The sequence below is a fragment of the Lagenorhynchus albirostris genome, chromosome 4 (assembly GCF_949774975.1).
Source record: "Lagenorhynchus albirostris chromosome 4, mLagAlb1.1, whole genome shotgun sequence".
NCBI classification, from domain to species: domain Eukaryota; kingdom Metazoa; phylum Chordata; class Mammalia; order Artiodactyla; family Delphinidae; genus Lagenorhynchus; species Lagenorhynchus albirostris.
The window spans coordinates 84,568,821-84,584,710 of record NC_083098.1 but is presented as its reverse complement, the minus strand read 5'-3'; the positions used below and the strand labels follow the sequence as shown (position 1 = coordinate 84,584,710).

Genomic DNA, 15,890 nt, shown 5'->3' with positions numbered 1-15,890 from the left:
CAGTTTGGGGAACTAAGATCCCACATGCAGCACAGCATGCCAAAAAAAAAAAAAAATCAGCACTGACATTTTACTTAAGTTAGTAATACTGGGTAATGTACTATTTTTGTTTTTTTGTTTTTTGTTTTAGCCATGCCGCATGGGATACAGGATCATAGTTCCCCGACCAGGGATCGAACCTGCGCCCTCTGCAGTGGAAGAGTGGAGTCTTAACCATTGGACCGCCAAGTCCTGGGTAATATACTACTAATTCCACAAACATTCATTGTTCTCCAGAAACTTGAGGGGATTGCCCTCAAAGAAATTCTACCAAGAAATTTATAAATTAATTTTGATTAGAGGCAGAGTACTGTGTATTAGGCATTTCTGTTTTTCCATGCAAGCATTCAAAACAATAAAATGTCAGCTTATCCTCTACACATCTCAGATCCAATCTTCCCTTAAAAGAAAAAAAAAATCAAAAAAAGAAGAGCAATCAGTTCTAAGAACCCAGAAATACTGCAGCTTGATTTTTCCTTTATTTTTCTCAAGGTTGAATTATAAAAATATGTACCCTTATTTAACCTCCCTACTCTTGCCAACCTCTCATTTCCTCTTGTCTTCAATAAGGGTTAGTTCCCTGCTCCAGCTTCCAAGAGCAATATAACTAAGAAATTCATATCCTTCATAAGAAATGCGTCAGAAACCCAGTATGCTCAACGTGAAATTCTTGTAGTTATGGGAAAAAAAGTATGTAAAATTACTATGTGTCTAGAATTTAAACCTAGGGAAGAAGTATTCTACATTAAATCGATTATACTTGGTTCTGTTAAGGTTATCAGATGTTTTTTCTTCTTGTTTTCCTAATTTTCTATATTTTACTTTTTAAATCAAATCACATATTTACATATGGGTACATAAATTTGTACGTATATGTAAACATTTACATACACATGTAAACAAAAGATTCTATCCAAAATAAATACTAAAGGTTGATGCCGAACTTCCTTGCATTAATAACTCACAGATAAATTTTCTTCTATGGATGCTTGCAAACAGTTTAAAACCATAAGAATTTAGGGGAAAAAAAAGAATTTAGTATTAAAAAATAATTATATAACTGGTTGCCTCTCGAAGAGAGCCTAAGCATTCAGGGGACAGAAGTAGTAAAGAAACTTTTCACTGTATACTGCTTTGTATCTTCTGAATTACTCAAAAACTATTAACTTTTAAAAAGAATAACCTTAGAGTAAGCGTCTTGTTCTTCCCGTACCAGAACCATTAGCTCTAGAGACAAATAATTACATTTCAATTTTTCTCTTGAACTGAACATGCTAAATTATTTTAACCCTCTATCTGACCTTCCATCATCACTGAATTTCTTGGTTAGAATTAATATATACAAAAAGGTATTCTAAACTCTGTAAGTGAATGTGTTACAAAATAAGCCAAATCCCATTATCAGTGAGAAATGACCAAGTATATAAACAGACCATACAATGGATACTTCTAAAGTCAAGCTTTGCCCTAAATCTGGGTAATCATTCTTTGTAAAATCAGTTTTCAATGTTTTACCTTTCCCTTCCTCTACTCATTCTCTGGTGGAAGCTTTAACAATTAAGAGAATCAAAATACTGAAACAACAGAGTATATATCACAAACTACTAATGTTGGTATAATGTTTTGGTAATGTTTGGTAAATTGAGTTTAAAATAAAAGCAAATGGGAATTTTTTTTGGGGGGGGAATTCATTTTTAAATTCATTTTAAAAATACACATGAAACAAGGAAAATAAAAGAAAACAGATGAAGATGAGACTAGTTTTCTTTCAGGTTTTTTCCCAAGGCACATTCAGAATCAAAGACATCTGGATACATACTATAACTGGAAGGCAGAAAAAAGAGGGTGGAGGGAGGAGAGAGATAAGAGATAATATTACAACCCAGTAAATAGGAAATCAATTCTTTTTTCTAGAATTTTCTGAACATACCAACCATATATATATTTATATATCAAAACTTGAATTACAAATAAATGAGGATGGGATCAACATCTTAATAAATGGTCCCTAGGAAAATCTGCTAGCAATTAAGAAGGAAAAAACACCCATCAGTGATTCCAGAAGACAATTTAGGTGAATATTTATTTGGCCTCTAGTGGAAGAATTTCCTAAAGATACACACAACGAAAAATATCAACAAACTTACAACATAAAAATGTGTGCATAAAAAAATTCTCAAATACAATTAAAAGAGCCAAAGAATTAAAAAAAAACACATTCCATTAATACAAGCAAAGACATCTTAATAACATGGAGCATATACAAACAGATTCTTAAAGTGGAGACTGCATTTGAGATCACAAGCTGTAACTTTTATGGCAATACGAATCCAGAAGTCAAAAAATGTTCATGTCCTGTGAATAACTCCACTTCTAAGGTTCTTTCATTTAAAAAAAATCTGAGGGACTTCTCTGGCAGTCCAGTGGTTAAGACTCACACTTTCACGGCAGCGGGTGTGGGTTCGATCCCTGGTCAGGGAACTAAGATCCCGCATGCCGTGCAGCACGACCAAAAAAATTTAAAAAAATTAAAAATCTGAAATACAAAGATTTATGTACTAACATGGTTCTCATAGCTTTATCATAGTGAAAAATTGGGACAATCTAAATTTCTGGCTAAAAGGAAATATTTAAATTATGACACATACTGTGAAGTATTATGCAGTCAAATGTTTCACTTTCTTTCATAATGACATGGGGAAATAAACACGACACAAAAGTATATTAAATAGGATATAAAAATAAGCAAAGCACATGCACATATTTAAAAAGCACAGGGTCTTCCCTGGTGGCGCAGTGGTTGAGAGTCCGCCTGCCAATGCAGGGGACACGGGTTCGTGCCCCGGTCCGGGAAGATCCTACACGCCGTGGAGCGGCTAGGCCCGTGAGCCATGTCCCCTGAGCCTGCGCATCCGGAGCCTGTGCTCGCAACGCAAGAGGCCATAACAGCGAGAGGCCCGCGTACCGCAAAAAAAAAAAACCACACACAAAAAAAACACACTTAAAAAAGTTGAAAGAAAACATACCAAAACTATCATTGGGTATCTCTGGGTGACAGGATTTTAGTTTTCATTTTGTATATTTTATCTTTCAATATCATATAATGATTATATATTAACTCTTGTAAATCAGGAAAAATGTTGGATGCAGCAAAACTAAGAAAAACTCAGATTTTTCAATAAATAAGTGGTAAAAAATAAATAAAACTCTTAAGAGATGGCAGGGATACGCTTACAGTTGAAGAAATTTAAGAGATTAACAATCAAATGCCATGTAGAGACCTTGTCTGAACCCTGATTCAAACTAACCTAGCAAAAGGACAATTGTGAAACAACCAGGAACTTTGAACACTGACTGGATTAAATGTTATTTAGGAATTACTAATTTTTTTTTAACATTAGAAAGTCAATTGACACATCTGAAAAGAGTCATTATCTCTGAGAGATCTCACTATGTATTTCCAGTTAAAAGAGATTTTATGCCTGGAATCCAGTTGAAAATAATCGTCCAAAGGGGGAGGTATGGATGAAATAAAACAGCCATAAGCTGAATAACTGTTGAAGCCAGTTGATGGGTACATACGAATGCATGATACTATTCTACCTTTTAGTACCAAAAATTTCAAACATACCTAAGTTTTTTAGAAATACATTTTTATAGACAACCAAAACAAAAACTCTTCTTTCTCCCCACTCAAACATAGGGCTCTTCTTGAGAAAGTAGGGATAACCAAACCTAACTCAAGGTCAGAGAATGAAAACTATCTTTCTACCGTAATTTTAAGAAGGTGATTTATGATAAAATCACTCTTCCAAATAGCCAAATCTTTACAGTGATCAAGAACAGTATCAAAACTCTTCCCATTTAAAAATTAAAAACAGGGACTTCCCTGGTGATGCAGTGGTTAGGACTTCGCCTTCCAGTGCAGGGGGCCGTGCGGGTTCAATCCCTGGTTGGGGAGCTACAATCCCACATGCCTCACGGGCAAAAAACCAAAACATAAAACAGAAGCAATACTGTAACAAAATTTAATAAAAACTTTAAAAATGGTCCACATCAAAAACAAAAATCTTAAAAAATAATAAAAACCCAGAGCAAGGGCAAAATACAGAGTAATAATTTAGAATGCATGCAATTTGTTTTTATAAGACAGAAAGTAGAAATGCTGGTCAGTGAAATGGGGAACTCAGAAGCAGCATTCTATGCATTTTTATCTAAAAAGCGTCAATGCTATTGATTAAAGCTCCAAAGTTATAAAACCAAGAAAGTGAAACATATGTGCCAGAAACTGCTGGAACTGCCCCCCAGACATTCAGGGAGACTACACTTGAGTTTGCTGTCTATTTTTTTTTTTTTTTTTTGCGGTACGCGGGCCTTTCACTGTTGTGGCCTCTCCCGTTGCGGAGCACAGGCTCCAGACGCGCAGGCTCAGCGGCCATGGCTCACGGGCCCAGCTGCTCCGCGGCATGTGGGATCTTCCCGGACCGGGGCACGAACCCGTGTCCCCTGCATCGGCAGGCGGACTCTCAACCACTGCGCCACCAGGGAAGCCCTGCTGTCTATTTTTAATCTTATTCCCAATTATATCAAAGGGGTAATTACCTCTAAAAAATATTTTTTTTCTATAAATAGCTTTCTGATACCAAGTTTTTACCCAGTAGCCAATTAGAAAACTGATTAACCAAATGAGCAGAGCTATCCCAAAACTCTGGCTACCTTGCATATTAAACAGGGAGAACAAAATATTTGCCTATCAATTTCAGTAATACTATCATTACTGTACTATGTACTAATATACCATAATTAGTTGTTGGGATTACTTTTATCAACTGACTCAACATCTCAATGCAATAAGGTGTTCAAATTCACTCGTATACAATACTTTTTTGTAACATATTCATTTGTTTTATTCTTTTTATCAGAAATGGATCTCAATCAAACATAGCCATACCTAATAATAGTTTATATTTGCCTGTAGTTTTCTAACTACTTTCATATCTTAACAACAGCCCTTCCGACAAAGTCAAAGCAGGAAAATCATCCGTTTTAAAACGAGGAAAATAGGTTCAGATAAGCTAGCAATTTGACCATGATCACACATCCATCCAGTATGAGCCAGATCTTGGACAGGAAGTCACAATGTAAATTCCTGACCAAGACTCATTCCACATCTGTCAAATATGACCAATCATGCTAGGTATATTTGTTTCACTCTTATAAACACAACTTTAGAGCAGTACAGAAATGAGATAACCATCAACCAACTTCCTAATACTTCTTACTAGTGACATACTTTTCTCTTAAACTACATTTGCATCTCTGATTCTCTGATGGGAAGAGGGCAAGGAAAGGATGCAGACTCAAGTTCAAATCAGTCAACTGTTATTTGTTAAAAAACGGTAAAGCTATGCCTGGGAAGTTAAAGTCATTTTTAAAAATTAAATGTTGAAATAAACCCTATTATGTACCTTAAATACCATAATTCTTTATGCTTAGGAGTTAAGACTTACTGAATTCTATCATGACAAATTTTTATTTTTTTTTTATTTTTTATTTTTTTTTAGCTGCTTTGGGTCTTTGTTGCTGCACACAGGCTTTCTCTAGCTGCAGCAAAAAGGGGCTACTCTTCATTGCAGTGCATGGGCTTCTCACTGTGGTGGCTTCTCTTGCTGTGGAGCACAGGCTCTAGGCACGCGGGCTTCAGGAGTTGCGGTGCGTGGGCTCATTAGTTGTGGCTTGTGGGCTCTAGAGCGCAGGCTCAGTAGTTGTGGCACATGGGCTTAGTTGCTCCGTGGCATGTGGGATCTTCCCGGACCAGGGCTCGAACCCATGTCCCCTGCATTGGCAGGCGGATTCTTAACCACTGCACCACCAGGGAAGTCCCTATCATGACAAATTTTTAAAATTCACATTAATAGCCAAGCAATTACAGTAACAAATTCCTTATAATACTCCCAAATTGATCCAATAGGGTGACCCTATATTGTTTGTAAACAAAGAATGTTGCCTACCATTCAGTTCTATAATGATCAAATCATTAGCCACAACCATTGCTGACCTATGAGTACACACTGAAAGAATTTAGGATGAAGCATTCTGTGTTTTGGATTTACGGGCCCCTAGATAGTCAAAAATGCGTATCTAAGGAAGAATTCCAATGATCCCAGATTCTTGCATCTTCTCATGCACAGAAAAGCACTAAAATTGAGATATCTGATCCTTGCGACTAGCAGTAACCTTTCACTTGACTGCATAAACACACACACACACCAGCTCCTCCCTCACCTCGTTGGAACGGTTCCTCAGAGCTACCTGAGAGGCTGTCTCCCATGCTACAGTCCTTAGTAAGACACTGAATAAACTCATCTCACAGCTCTTACGTTGTACATTTTTTCCAAATCAACAGGCCCATCTAGAATTAGCTATTTACAAGAGAAAACTACAATAAAAACCACCTCTGAAAATCTTACCATAACACATTTTTACAGGATAACAAAAAACTTATACTCTTTCTGGGGGCATACTATTCCAAAGGAACAGACTAGAGCACGCTAGAAAGAATGACAACAAAATGTTCATTTTTCATAGAATGGGAATGGGAATGTATAGAAGAAACAAGGTCAGTATGACCAGGAGGCCTGTGCAAGATATCACTGTATAGATAAGGTACAGATTAGAGGATGCTAAATCTTTATTTATATTCAACAAACCAGAACTTGACAAGTGTTACTCTTAAAACTCTGGGGATGCACCCGTTCTCATCCACTCATTTAAAGAGGAAAGAACTCAGGGCTTCCCTGGTGGCGCAGTGGTTGAGAGTCCGCCTGTCGATGCAGGGGACACGGGTTCGTGCTCCAGTCCGGGAAGATCCCACATGCCGCGGAGCAGCTAGGCCCGTGAGCCATGGCCCCTAAGCCTGCGCGTCCGGAGCCTGTGCTCCGCAACGGGAGAGGCCACAACAGTGAGAGGCCCGTGTACCGCAAATAAATAAATAAATAAATAAAATAAAAAAGAGGAAAGAACTGAGGCCCAGAGAGTGCCAGTGACTTACCCAAAGTCACGCAGTAGAGGTGGGCTTCAAACCCATGTCTTCTCTCATTTCTCCTTTCCTGAAAAGGATATATCTAACAAGTCCCCAGGGGACTAGGTAACTAGCAGAAGAGTTCAGAGGAGGATACAGAAGAAATAAAAGGCATGCCCCACCTCCAAGAGCTTGCTATCAAGTTAATTATTAATTATAATTCATTCATATAATAATATAATCACATACCAGTATATAATTAATAGCCAAAATAAATATCACAAATGACTTCTGTGATAATCTCTCTGGAGAAAGATCAAAAGGAGAACTACTTAACCAACTTAACTTCTATCCCATGTTTATTAAAAGCTGAACTCTTCAAGATTATTTAGAATTTCCTTACCTCCTTAATTCCTTGATGTCTCTGCAGAACAGGACTCTGTTAAAGGTCCACCCCAGGGCTGCTACCACTTTTCTGGAAATTCCCCATTAATGTGACCCTATTTTCCTACACCTTAGACATTACCTTTACTTTCCTCTGCGACTCTTTTTTCCCTTACCTGTATATGATTGTATTCTAGGAATCACCTTAGGCAACACTTGCTAAAAACAGCATGGGATAGCAGAAAGAATATATCTCAGATAAATGACTTAAGTTACGGCACTACTGAGAAATTGATAAATTAGCCTCTCTGTGACTTCAGATTATCTATAAAACAAGAGTGATAATTGAAACTATTCATTTTAAAGGGCTGTTCATCAAGTGAGAATTTGTAAGAGTGCTTTATAAACTGTAAAATGCTCTGAGCCAGTAACTCTTAAGCCCTTATATTTGAAATGTAACTTCAACCTTAAGCCCAAGTTCTCTGTATACTGCTTTGGGGTGTTTGTATTCTCCTGGGGCTCAGCTATCACTCTTCTGCATAAAAGCGAAAAGGGAAGAAAGAAGTCTTCTGTTCTGAACCTTGGTCCCTCACCTACAAATTTCCTGTCCTTCCCTAGCTGTTCTTTGCTCTTAAACAATCTCATAGATTCTCTCAAGATCCAGGGATAAAATTTATTATAAATGGTCAAACAAAGGAAAACTTTCCAACTGAATCATTTTTGTTTATACTCAATATCTTAACCCAAAGTTTCATCTTCTAAAAGTATTTTCTGAAATTTCTACTCGAGTACTACTTAGTCATATTCTGAATAAAAATTTTTAAACTCAGGAAAAAAGGCTGTGTTTCATAAGAAGCAGAAAAATTCAACAGATGATATAAAAATTCCATATTCTGTGACCCCAAGTCATAGTGGATATAAATTACTTACAAATGTTAAAAAACCAGCTTTCGATAGCTGTATTACAAAATACTAGTATGTTCTGAAATTCTGAGGTATATCACAAGTGATGTTACAAATCTGTGAATGATTTACACCATTCAAATAAGCTAGAGCAGAATCAAGACTTTTCCTCACTATCACTCCCATTCACTTCCTTGCCTACATGATTTTTGGAAGCAGAAAGGAGTTATGGCTACTGCTCTCCCAACTCAGGTAACTCACAGCTTCTCTCACCCATGCTATAGCCTAGATGACATATCTGCACGTAGATGCACATCAATGCCATTCATGATGACAGGAAAAACGCTTAGAACCTCTGTGATAAAGAAAGCAATGTTATTTAAAAAAATGAAACTTGAGTAAGCACCACAGAAAAAAAAAGTCTTCTAAATTTCAAGCAAGTCAGTTTCTTCCATATTACCTTTGCCCAGAGTACAAAGCAACAAAATACATACTATAGGAAAAAATTACTGTTTTTTAAAAGTATAAGTCAAAACAAGACAGCAACCAGAACACTGTCCTCTAAGTCTTCATTTATGAAGAAGATGCTTACTATATCCCTAACTTGATTTGAAGCATCTTTATTAGCTGTTAAAATTTGAAAGTGCTGCACCTGTAATACTTGTCAATGAGTGCAGCAGAGCAAAACCCAGCTTTATTCTGTATTTTTACAAAACTGAGACTCACATCTGTTCTTTAACCTAAATTTAAAAAAGGAAATGAAAATTCAATATGAAAATAATAAGAAGGTAACTTTCTTCAAAACAAAAGCAATGAAGTTTAAAATGTTATAAACAAAATATAAGCCCTGCTACACACCTAAAAATTGGTTTTAGTATAGAAAAATATACACTTTTCCAAGGAGTTAAACATTTTTTTTAAATTTTGAAAGCAATCACATTTAATTTTAAAATTCAAATACAGAAAGTTAAAAAAAAAAGCAAAAGTAAAAGGTACTCTCTTCTCACAGGCAACCTCTATTAAAAACTCTCATGTAAATTTTCTCGGATTACAAGTATATGTATGCTATATATACTTGCTGAACTATGATTGAATCACATTTCAAATCATTTAAATGTCATAATTATGACTTTTTTTTTTTTTTTTTTTGCGGTACGCGGGCCTCTCACTGTTGTGGCCTCTCCCGCTGCGGAGCACAGGCTCCGCACGCGCAGGCTCTGCACGCGCAGGCTCAGCGGCCATGGCTCACAGGCCCAGCCGCTCCGCGGCATGTGGGATCTTCCCGGACCGGGGCACGAACCCGCGTCCCCTGCATCGGCAGGAGGACTCTCAACCGCTGCGCCACCAGGGAAGCCCAATTATGACTTTTTAAATAATTAGACTGGTTGGTTGACTATTTAAAGCCATGGTTCACCACAACATTATTTATAATGGTGAAAACTGGAAACTACATTCATGTCCAACATAAAATGAAAACTTCGAGTAAACCAGTTTATTCAAAATATCTTATAAAATGCAGCCAGTTAAAATCAGGTTTAGAAATTTTCTAAGGCCACAGTAAAGAGCTCACTATGTTAACCCCTCCACAACGCCCGAAAAAGAATACAAGCTTATGTGAGTATTACATCTCACTTGTACCAAAGATGAATTTAAAAAGACTGGAAGGAAATACATGTACAGAGATGACTTCTGAATGACAGGATTATAGCTTTTGTTGTTGGCTTTATATATTACTATCTTTTGCAGCTTTTCAGTAACAAGCATGTCTTGTGTTTAAAAAAAAAAAAGAAAGAGGGACTACTAGAAATGCATATCCAATTTAGGCTTAAATAGAACAAAACAATTCATGATCGCAGTTCTATTAGCATATTCTGACAGCCAGAACAAGTAGGTTTACTTGTTGTAACTTCCATGATTGTGTAAGACAAAAAGACTGGTCAACACTGTTGTAATATAAAGTATATGAATTTTGGGTCAAAGAAAATTGGGTTTGAATCCCAACAGTCCCAGTGGCTTTTCCTTGGGCAACTTACCTAACCAGAGCCTGTTTCCTCCAGTGTAAATTAGGGGTAACAATATCTGACTTGGAAGGCTGATGTGTAAGCTAAACATAAAGTATGTAAAGAAAGTAAAGAGGCTGGCATATATACTCCATGAATAGTAAATGCCATTGTTATTGATATTCAGACAGGTAACATTTTTTAAATTTCAGACTCAAATAATTTTCAGCCCTCTTTTAAAATGCCTTTGAAGTGCCCAAGCTTTTCTTTACCTAAGTTAGGATCTACTGACATATGCCCAACCATTTCAGATGATTAGCACTTTTTGCATGGGCCAAAATATGAATATGCACATAAACACACACCAAAAGAATACCTTTACTCACAAGCCTGTAGTAATATTTGTCTAAGAAGTTTTACAATCTTAAAATAATCCTAATATAAGCCACAATGTAACAGTCGGGAGTCTTTAATTTTCTTCAAAGTCTTTACAACTCGTATACTGATATATCACTATTAATTATCAATTTAGACAATTCAGTGTCTTTTATTGAAGTTTTTGTTCTAAGTCTTATTACATTATATGAGAAAAGATTATTACAAATACTGTACTTCCTTTTAGCATTGTACTGCTTTTTACAGATACAGGTAAAGTTGTGATTTTTCTTCATTTATTTATTCCATCAGCAAGCCTACTGATTGCTTAATTGGTTCTCCCTGACCTCATGGGCCTCCCAATCGAATAGGCCAGAGAGCCACAGACAATTTACTGATAATATGGAAGGTGAAGTGATGGGAGCCACAAAGGGCTCTTTACAGAATCCTGAGGTGGATTAGGATAGAGCTCTGCTAAAGGTCATGTATGGCCTGAGCTTCGACAGATAAACATAGTTAGTCAGGCTTCAAGACTAGGAAGAGAGTAAAGACAACTGGTATTTCTCTGGATTAACTGCTCCAAATTAATGCATCAATCAATTTTTTTTTTTTACTCATTTGGAAAGAGGTCTTGCAGTGAGAAATCTATTCACTTTATGATGATCCAATGGCTGTCCAAATATTAAAACACCCAAATCAATTTAAAAAATGTAGGAAGAATTCAAATGACTATACCAGCAGGGAAAAAGTGATAGATGGATTTCTGGGGTGTGGAATGCAAGGTAATGCATAGGAAGGAGAAAATAATCCAAATTTACTTTAAACCTGGTAGGCTCTGAAAATTCAATACAACAAAGCAAGAAGACCTTTGCAGAATGTTTCTTGAGGTCATCTACCAGCTATGCAACCTCAGGCAAAAAGACCAACAGAACAATGGACTTCATTAAGGACACGACTGGAAACAGGACAAAAAACATTACTTTGGCCTTAACAAAAACATGGCCTATCAAAACCAAAGTACTGTGTACAGTTCTAAACACTGTAGTTCAGAGGCAGTAGGGTACAGTGATTAAGAAAACAGACATGGGATCAAATCCAACTTTCTGCTACTTACTATGTCTCAGTTCTTTCATTTGTAAAGTGGGAGTTGGAATGCCTACATCTGAATTGCTCTACAGTTAAATGAAAAACATGCTTAGAGTTTTTAGCATAGTACCTGACACAAAGTGTTCCCCAAAATGACAGCTATCATTACTACTATAGAGCAAGAAGAAATCTCCCAGAGAAAAGCCATTAAAATATTAACACATTCTCAAACTTTGACAAGCATTCAAATCACCTAAAGGGCTTGTTGAAAATTCAGATACCTGGGACCAATTCCTCCCAGGGATTAGTTCCATAGGTCTAAAGTAGAATGTGACTGTTCTCTGGCCCGAACATCAGGAACTACTGAAGTTGGAGAATCAAGGTACAGCCCTACAAAAAGAAGCTGAAAATAAGGGGTTTTCCATAGAAAGAACTGGTTTAGAATAGACAGTACGTTCAAGAGTGATGCAGGTGTGTTCAGGTTTATTCATTCGACCAACATGCGTTGAGCACCTACTTTGCAGTGAAAAGGACAGACAAGGTCCCCATCTTCCCAGAGTTTAACTTCTAGTATAGGAGACAGAATACAAAAAATAATGAAATTCCAGACAGTGATGGAATAAAGAAGAGAGAACGGTGAGATAATTGTGGGGGCAATCTCCGTGAAGGAGAAGCTGAACTGAGACCTGAATAACACGATGGAATCAGCCATGGGAAGATCTGGGAAAAGATCTAATCCACACGGTACAGCAAATGCAAATGCCCTGAGGCAAGAACAAGCCTGGCAAGTTCCTAGGACAATGCTAGTGCCACGTGACCAGGCTCCTGGGTACTAATCTAGGCATTCGGATACAAGATAAGAGAGGAAGGCAGTGCCAAAACATGTACTGCCTGGCAAACCTTGGTAGAGTTTGGATTTCATTCCGAACGTGATGAGAGGCTTTTCAACAGAGGCGTGACACAATCTGATTTACATTTTAAAGGATCCCTTAGGCTGTGGCAAGGGGAAAGCCAAAGTGGAAGCAGGGAGACCAGGAGGTTGCTGCAGTATGCCAGGTGAGAGATGGTTAGCTGGCAAAGGTGGTAGCAGTAGGGATGGGAAGAAGTGGACAAATCCAGAATATATATTGAACACTATAATTTAAGGCAAATTTAGCTAAGTTTATGACTAACAGACCCCAATACGTTATTAGCATGTTTAGGATACTTTGTAGTATGTACTTATCCTTTGAAATTGAGGTGAAGGGGAAACTTTCTTCTCTTTTGGCACCACTGATAAAGCACTGGACTAAATGGGCATACATCCAAGACTCAATGTTAATAAAGAATATTAAGTGTGTAAAGTAAAGTAAAATCTTTTAGGATCTTACTCCCAGAAGCCTGGACAGCAGGTCAGTATATGGAGTATAAGGCAGCTATGGAATAGAACTAAACCTTTACCTGAATCAGATCACTAAATGAACAAAAACTTTTTAAACTTCCATATTGTCATCTCAAGCTATTCTGTGCCTGCTCTTTCAAGAGTTAAACAAGCAAAGCCTTGTCACACAGTGCATATTAATTTCATAAATCTTACAATATCATCATAAGAGATTTGAAAGGAAATCTTTTAGAAGCACGATTTTAATCATTATGGTGTGGCAAACATACAGTGAATATTCCCTAAAAGTTAACGTCTACAAGTCCCTATCTGCAAAAATTTAAACTTTGTTACTCAAAAATGAAGTACTACTATGTGGAAAAGCAGGTTACAGAAAAGCATATGCAGTATGATACCATTTTTGAATAAAATACATAAATGCAAAAAAGTCTGGAAGGATATAAAACCACTACTGACATTCTGGTGATCTCTGGATGGCAAGAATATTGATGACTTATTTTCTTCTTTTTTTTGCTTATCTGCTTTAATCAACATTTTCTCCAATTATCACAAATTATTTCATATAAACAAAAATATTCAGTTATAGGTTAGCATTAAAGGTAAAAAAAAAAAGAACTTCAAGAAAACAAATTTCGTTTGTGTGTAAATCAGCAGGATTCCAACTGTGGTGTTAAGAAAAAAGATCCCAGTTGCACACAAGGAAGGAAGAAATTTGTTAGGAAGAGGTCCATGTTATGCCACACAAGGACATACCCTTCAAGGGAGTAGTCTAAATTCCTAAGACCTGGATTTGATAAGTGACAATCAATTTAGCACATAGCTCTGTTTTTCTTTCCTGCCGTTTGCTAAAGAAACACCTCAATTAATGAGTTCTCTGGGGCAAAATATTCTTTTTTAAAACTAAGTTAGGACAAAAGGGAGGTTCGGTCTTCCGGTCTCGTTCCTGCGGTGGAAAAGTGCGGAGAGCGGCAGGGCTCGAAGCAGGCTACACTAGAGGAATCTGCGTGGCCGGTCATCTAAAGTGGAAGGGAACACAAGCCTTCTGCAAGCTCCACAGACTGGGCTGCGAGAACGCCTCCTAAGGGTCTCGAGACTACGTCTGAAAGGTCTTACGCCATCCAAGTTATTCTACGTACAGCTGCCAGTGGTTTCTAACAATAACACAAAACCTGGAAGATCTCTTTAAACACAGGTATTACGTGCAGGAAGCTCATCCGACTTTTTGCAAAGCCAAGACATTCTCTTAAGGCCACATCTTCGATTTTGCAAACTAGGACAACTGAAAACATCCTATTGATTCTCTACGGCTAACAAACATCATCTTGGCTAAAAAACACACAGAAACAGCCACTTTGGAAAACTGGCTTTAAATGGCAACGTAAGACTTCAGGTACTCTGGTAACCAGTTTATCGCACTTTATCTGTTCCAATAAAGGGTGCTACCTCTTTACTGTCGGCTCTGGTTCCACTTACTGAACAAATAGAAAAATGGAATCCTTCAAATTCACAACACAGTAAGGGCTAAAAGCTCCCGCTTTCTGGACGGCAGCTCTCTAGTCTCATTAATCACAACAAAGGACGTATCCTAGTGACTTCATCAAACCCGGCGAAGGCTGAGTAACAGAGGTAAATTATATAGTGTGAATTTCAAGGTTTGTGGGGTTTTCCTTCCAGCTACGACTCTCTCTCTTCTTTTTACTCCATTATATGCCTCCACCCGAGTTTACTGCTTGCCCTAAAAATGAAACCATCCCTGGCTACCGTCCACTTCCCTGCCAAGTCCCGACTCTGGTTTCCTGCAGAGAAAGCCAAATTTCAGGCTCTCCGCCTCGCTCTTCGCCGGGGGACGCGGGCTCGGCAGCAGCGGGCTTCTCCAGGTGCAGAGTCGCCAGCCCAGCCGGGGACGCACCGAGCCCGAGAAGCAGCCCCGCTCTGCCACAGCTGCCGCAGTCCGCCAGAGCCTGAGTAGCCACCAGGAAAAACCGGGGTGAGGGAAAGGTGGGCCGGCAAACGGCGGTGGGAGAAGGGGCAGACACTCACCCGCCCAGACAACAACCGACAGGGCGGGGAAGATGGGGGCCGGGACCAAGCCTCGGCAGAAAGACCGCCTGAAGCTTCCGGAACACAGCAGCTGCTCCGGTCGTCCCTGCCGCCGCCGCTCCTGGCCGCTGCTTCCTCCCCTCCTCTGTTTTGATTCGACTGACCACGTCACTCTTAGCCACAAGACCCGGATCTGCCGGCTTCCGCGGGCTGCGGCGCAACAGATTGCAGCATCCCGAAGCCCCCAGCAGCCGGCCTGCCGAGCATGCGCGCGCCCTGCGCCTGCCCAGTAGGTCCGGGTAGGCGGGGCGGGCGCGAGCGTCACGCGGTTCGTGCGGGCGTGGAGCGCGGGGGTTGTAGTTCCGGGTGGGAGGGGTGGAGCCGACCGTTCCGATGTGGAGAGGGAAGGCCACGTGTCTGTTGAAGTGGCCAGTGTGTCCTCTGTGTCGTCTGTCGTGGACAACGTCCTCTGCAGTGTGTCTCCCTTTGCCTAAGCTGATGGCTTTCCTCGGCCAGAGTCTTTAGAATAGCGGGGGTATTGGTAGACGGGGGCGCAAGTTGATGTCTTCTGAGACATGTAGAGATTGTTTTCGATCACTCAGGCCCAGGTGAAAATTGGGGATCAGGATTTAGTCTTATATGTACAACAGTACGTCAAACG

General features: G+C 38.9%; 1 protein-coding gene across 3 annotated transcripts in view; it reads right to left on the bottom strand.

Moving 5' to 3' along the window:
* SMIM14 (small integral membrane protein 14) overlaps positions 1–15,510 on the bottom strand; it is a 71,687-nt gene extending 56,177 nt beyond the window's left edge. Inside the window, exon 1 of one of the 3 annotated variants that reach the window (XM_060148317.1) lies at positions 15,230–15,510. The gene's annotated coding sequence lies outside the window, so the exon portion shown is untranslated. The remainder of the gene's footprint in view (positions 1–15,229) is intronic. The other 2 variants (XM_060148319.1, XM_060148318.1) reach the window with 2 other exon arrangements.
* Between the last annotated feature and the right edge of the window lie 380 nt (positions 15,511–15,890).